Here is a 5,984-nt window from a genome sequence, read left to right as displayed (position 1 = left end):
TTTGACCCAATGGTGTTTAGCATGGAAGCCCAGCCCTTAGAAGAAGTCCCGGTAGTAAACGAATACCCAGATGTGTTTCCCGAAGAGCTTCCCGGTATGCCGCCAGATAGGGATATAGAGTTCGTCATAGACCTTATCCCCGGAACATCTCCGATAGCCAAGAGACCCTATAGGATGGCGGCCTCAGAATTGACGGAATTAAAGAAGCAACTAGAAGAACTACAACGGATTGGCTTTATCAGACCAAGCTCGTCGCCATGGGGAGCCCCGGTTCTGTTTGTCAAAAAGAAAGATGGGAGTATGAGGATGTGTGTAGATTACCGGGCACTGAATGAAGTTACCATTAAGAATAAGTACCCCCTCCCCAGGATTGATGACCTGTTCGATCAGCTAAAAGGAGCCAAGTACTTTTCCAAGATCGATTTAAGGTCAGGATATTTTCAGCTCAAGATTAGGGAAAGTGACATCCCTAAGACAGCTTTTGTCACCCGCTACGGGCAGTTTGAGTTCACTATAATGTCCTTCGGACTAACCAATGCCCCTGCCTATTTTATGAACCTCATGAACAAGGTATTTATGGACGAGCTGGATAAGTTTGTCGTAGTCTTTATCGACGATATACTTATCTACTCCAAGAGTATTCAGGAACATGAGCAACATCTGCGGGTAGTCTTGGAGAAGCTGAGGACACATAGGCTCTATGCTAAGTTCAGCAAGTGCGAATTCTGGCTGGAAAGAGTAGCTTTCCTTGGTCACATCCTGACCGCGGAAGGCGTAGCTGTGGACCCAGAAAAGGTCGAAGCAGTCTCCAACTGGCAGCGACCAACTAACGTTAGTGAAATTAGGAGCTTCCTTGGGTTAGCCGGGTACTATCGGAGATTTATCGAGGGATTCTCCAAGATAGCCCGACCCATGACGGAACTTCTTAAGAAGGAGAAGAAGTTCGCCTGGACGGAAAGTTGTGAAAGAAGTTTTCAAGAGTTGAAACGAAGGTTGACAACCGCCCCAGTGCTGACTCTACCGGACATCCATCAGGACTTTGTCATTTATTGTGACGCATCCCGACAAGGATTAGGGTGCGTACTGATGCAAGACGGGAAAGTCGTTGCATATGCCTCCCGCCAACTCAAGACTCATGAGCAGAACTATCCGACCCATGATTTGGAACTAGCAGCCGTAGTGCATGCCCTTAAGATTTGGAGACATTACCTGATCGGAAATAAGTGTGAGGTTTACACCGACCACAAGAGTCTGAAGTATATCTTTACCCAACCGGATTTGAACCTAAGGCAGAGGAGATGGTTGGAGTTGGTTAAGGACTACAATTTAGAGATCCATTACCACCCTGGAAAGGCAAATGTTGTAGCCGACGCCTTAAGCCGGAAACCCTATGGACCCAAGGATGACCACCTATGCGAGGAAATGGCACGATTAAATGTGCACATCGTTCCTCGGGGTTCCAGCCAGGTGCTAAACGTCCAATCAACATTAGAGGATAAGATTAGAGAAGCCCAAAGCTCGGATCGAGAGTTAGTAAAAATTTGCAAACAAACTGGAGAAAACAAAGCACCGGGCTTCAGGGTAGACGATAAAGGAACGTTATGGTACGAGAATAGGATTTGCGTACCCAGAATGGAGATTTCCGGAAATTGATCATGGACGAAGCCCACAACTCGGCCTACTCTATCCACCCGGGATCCACCAAAATGTATATGGACATAAAGCAAAAATATTGGTGGAACGGAATGAAGGCGGATATTGCAAGATTCGTGGCTCATTGTGACACTTGTCAAAGGATAAAGGCCGAGCATCAAAAGCCGGCAGGATTATTGCAACCCTTACCTATTCCGGTGTGGAAGTGGGATGAGATAGGGATGGACTTTGTAGTGGGACTGCCCCGAACACAGAAGGGACACGATTCCATATGGGTAATTGTGGGTCGACTCACTAAATCGGCACATTTCATACCCGTAAGGACCACTTATGGCGGAGAAAAGCTGGCAAGACTTTACGTGGAAAACATAGTAAAGTTACACGGAGTGCCTAGCAGAATTGTCTCAGATAGAGGGACTCAATTCACCTCTAGGTTTTGGAAAAGCCTGCATAAAGCCATGGGCACTAAGTTGGATTTCAGCTCCGCATACCACCCACAGACGGATGGTCAGACCGAAAGGGTAAACCAGATCATGGAAGATATGCTAAGAGCATGCGTCCTGACCTATGGAAATGATTGGGAACAGAGCCTACCTTATGCGGAATTTTCGTACAACAATAGTTACCAAGCCAGCTTGGGCATGTCGCCGTTCGAAGCCCTCTATGGAAGAAAGTGCAAAACTCCCCTGATGTGGTCAGAAGTTGGGGAACGTGCCCTAGTAGGACCCGCACTAATAAAGGAAGCGGAAGAAAAAGTAGCGGAAATCCGCGAGAAATTGAAAGCAGCCCAGTCACGACAAAGGAGCTACGCAGACAAGAGAGGCGGGAAATAAGTTTCAACCCAGATGATTTTGTCTATCTCAAGGTCTCACCCATTCGAGGAACACGAAGGTTTCAAGTACAAGGAAAATTGGCCCCGCGATACATTGGGCCGTATCGGGTTCTGAAGAGAGTAGGAGCCGTGGCATACCAACTGGAGTTACCGGAAGAAATGTCAGATATACACCCAGTGTTCCATGTTTCGCAATTACGAAGGTGTTTAAGAGTACCCGAGGGAGAACACGTGCCGGTAGAAACAATAGACCTGCAACCGGATCTGCGGTACCAGGAAGTACCGGTCAAAATTCTGGACACAGTCACCAGAAGGACAAGAAACTCCGAAGTACGGATATGCAGAGTTCAATGGAGCAGACATGGAGTAGAAGAAGCGACATGGGAACGTGAAGAGGCCCTAAAGAAGGAATTTCCCCATCTGTTTAGGAGCCAGCCGAATCTCGAGGACGAGATTCATTTAAGTGGGGTAGGTTTGTGACGTCCCGAAAATTTCAAATTTTAAATAACGCGTTAAGGTACCCTGACCGAAAACTTTATCCGTCGTAAAACCCCTGATTCCCTCCGTTTCGCCGACGGCCGACGCGAGCCTGACCGCCGCTCCGCTCAGACGTTAGAGTAATTCGTGGAGACGGTTCCGACGCCAAAACCCTAAAACCTAACCAGATCGCTGTCCCGTTCCGCTTCGCCCGTTGGCCTGTCGTCCACGCGCGATCGCCCGCCGCAATTAACGCCGACGCGACTCCTTTTCTTTTCCCCCTCCTCGCGCGAATCCCGCGCGCGTGGCCGACCGGCCGCGGTCGCCGCCGCGACCGGCGCCGACACGCCCTTCCCCTCCCTCTCCTTTTCTCCCTCCCATTTCTTCCTTTTCTTTTCTTTTTCCAACCTCTCTCTTTCTTTTCCTCTCCCCTCTTTCTTTTCTTTTCCCTTTTCCTTCCTTCTTTCTTTTTCCCTCTTCCCTTCTTCTCCCCTCTCTTTCCCCTGTCTCTGCTCCCGAACGACCGCCCGCCGCGCGCTGCCGTGCCGCGCACGCCCCCGCGTGCCCCGCGTGGCCGTGCGCCACGCCGAGCGCCGCGCCGTGCCCGCGCTCGCCGGCCCCGCAACGCCGCGCCGCCCGTCGCCACGCCCCCCGCTCTGGCCCGCGCCGTGCCGCGCCGCCGCGCGCACGCGCGCGCCGCCCGCCGTCGGCCGCGCCACCCGCCGCTGCTCCCCTGTCGCGCACGCCGCCCTGTGCTCGCACAGTTTTCCCCCCACGTGCCCTCGGCGCCCGCGCCCCGCTGCACGCCGCGCCACGACGAGAGCACGCGGACAAACGCCATTACGGCGCCCCGCGCTGCTCGCCGGCTCCCCCTCACCGGCCACCGCCCTCCGCTGCCCCGGCCGCCTATAAAAGGGGCGAGGAGCACCCCCGGCACCCCACGACCGCCGCCCCACGACCGGCCCCTCGCATCCGCCGCCCTAACGCCGCCCCCGCTGTGCACCCGAGCCGCCGCCGCCCTCTTCCGCCGGCCGGCCTCCACGCGTCGCCCCGGCCGAGGTGAGGCCGGGAATCAATCCCCCTCACCTCCCTCTCCCCTTTGGCCTCTATCCCCGGCCGCTGCGCACTCCGGCTTGCCGGAATTGGCCGGCGCCGTACCCCCCCTTCCTCCTCTGTTCCCTACTGGCATGAGGAGGAAGAAAAGGGGGCGGTTTTACACAAACCCCCTCCCCCTTCCCTATTCTCTCCAAAGAACCCCATTATCCATCCCCTTTTGCAAAAATAGCCCTACCCTTTTCGTTAAATCAAATCAACCCCTCGGAACATAAACCTAAACATATTCGACACCTTTCAGTATGCTTAGGGTATTTCTAGGATTTACAAATAGGCCCACACTCTTTCCAGATATTTACGAACAAGCCCTCGAACCCCGTTTAACCACTGAAACCATCTTTGGCTCGTCATTTTATGTGCGAAACGACCTCCGATTGACCCGAAACTTTACCACTCCGCTTCTAGTATAGTTTTAGTCATGCCATTAAGAAACCACCCAAAGATATCACCCCTAACTCCATAACTAAATTATTTCCGATTCGAGCTTAACGATGAAAGCTTTTAATTCTTGTGCTTGATTGTGTGTCTGTTTGTTTGCGTCGTAGGACACGGAGTGAACGAGGAAGGTCCCGAGCGTGACCAAGCAAACGAGGACGAGTACTGCGACCCCGAACCCAAGGGGCAGTGCTACGATCAGGACCTCCCGCAAGAGTTTGACGATGGCAAGTTCACTTCCGCCCTTTGATGCATATTTCTGTCCTAGTTTTTATAAACACGACCCAATGGCCTGTTTTATAAAATTGCATTGTTTTGCGTGCTGGAAACCCGGTAGGATAGCCACCCTTGTGTGAAATAACCATACTTGACTGCCTGATTTATAAAGAAAATGCGCGTGTGTGGGAAGGGATAAATGTGGTTTTGAAAAGCGAGTTAGATGAGATGGATGGCATTCTGTGTGAATTGCCGTTGGTGTGCTCGTACCTGTGTGGTTGAGCGTGGATGGGAGATATCCATCTTGTCACCCCTAAGGACCGAGTTGATGTGACATCTCACCTAGCTTCTCGTAGTGCGAACCACTTGACCGTTGTATGGGCAACGGCTTGCCTAACCCACTGGTTAGTCTGATAGCCATCAGGAGAGCTGGAGCAACGGGTGATCAAGGAGACGGGATAAGCTCTGTGTGACTTATGCCCCGGTTAAACCTCGGTGATAGGTCGAATGACCCCTTGATAGATCCCGTGATGGCTAGACAGGTCTAGCTAAGGTGGGTAAGGGCTCGATGGGATCTGCACCGGCACTAAGGTGTTCGTGCTGTGGTACCCCACCTGTGGGTAAAGTTGCACACCTCTGCAGAGTTAAAAATCTATTCGAATAGCCGTGCCCACGGTATTGGGTAAGTTACGGTGTGGTCACATAACTAGTGTTTTCTGGGAATGGATGGGCTAGTGTGAGTTGTTTGGAAAAGTGTCCGGCAGTTGTGCCGTGTGCTACGGCGGACGGGGAGTCCGGTAGCAGTTTAAAACTGGATCCTGTGTGGATCAACATCGTGTGCTCCTTGGTATTGGAAAAACTTGTTTTGAAAATGTTTCAAAATGAACCCTTGCATATAACCGAGTTTTTCCGCAAACAAACCCTAACCGTACCCTTGGATTGTCCTTTGCATTAATTTCTATACCCCCCGTGGGTGTGATTGAACTTGCTGAGTACGTTTGTACTCACCCCATTCCTATTTTTACAGTGGAAGACCCAGACTACGTCCCCGAAGACAACGAGTAGGGTTTCGTCCTGCACCCAGTCTTGCCTGTGGTTGAGGCCACCGTTGGATTCCGCATGGCGCAAGACTCTGATGATTCTCTTTTCGTAGCTAGTATAGTAGTGTGGGTTCTGGTTGTAATCCTCGCGATAGTGGCGCTTCACTGCCCATTACCGCGTAGAGTTTGTACGGTGATGTACCATCTGATGTAATAAA

Source organism: Panicum hallii, chromosome 5 (genome assembly GCF_002211085.1).
Source record: "Panicum hallii strain FIL2 chromosome 5, PHallii_v3.1, whole genome shotgun sequence".
Taxonomy (NCBI): Eukaryota; Viridiplantae; Streptophyta; class Magnoliopsida; order Poales; family Poaceae; genus Panicum; species Panicum hallii.
This window is presented reverse-complemented; position numbering follows the sequence as displayed.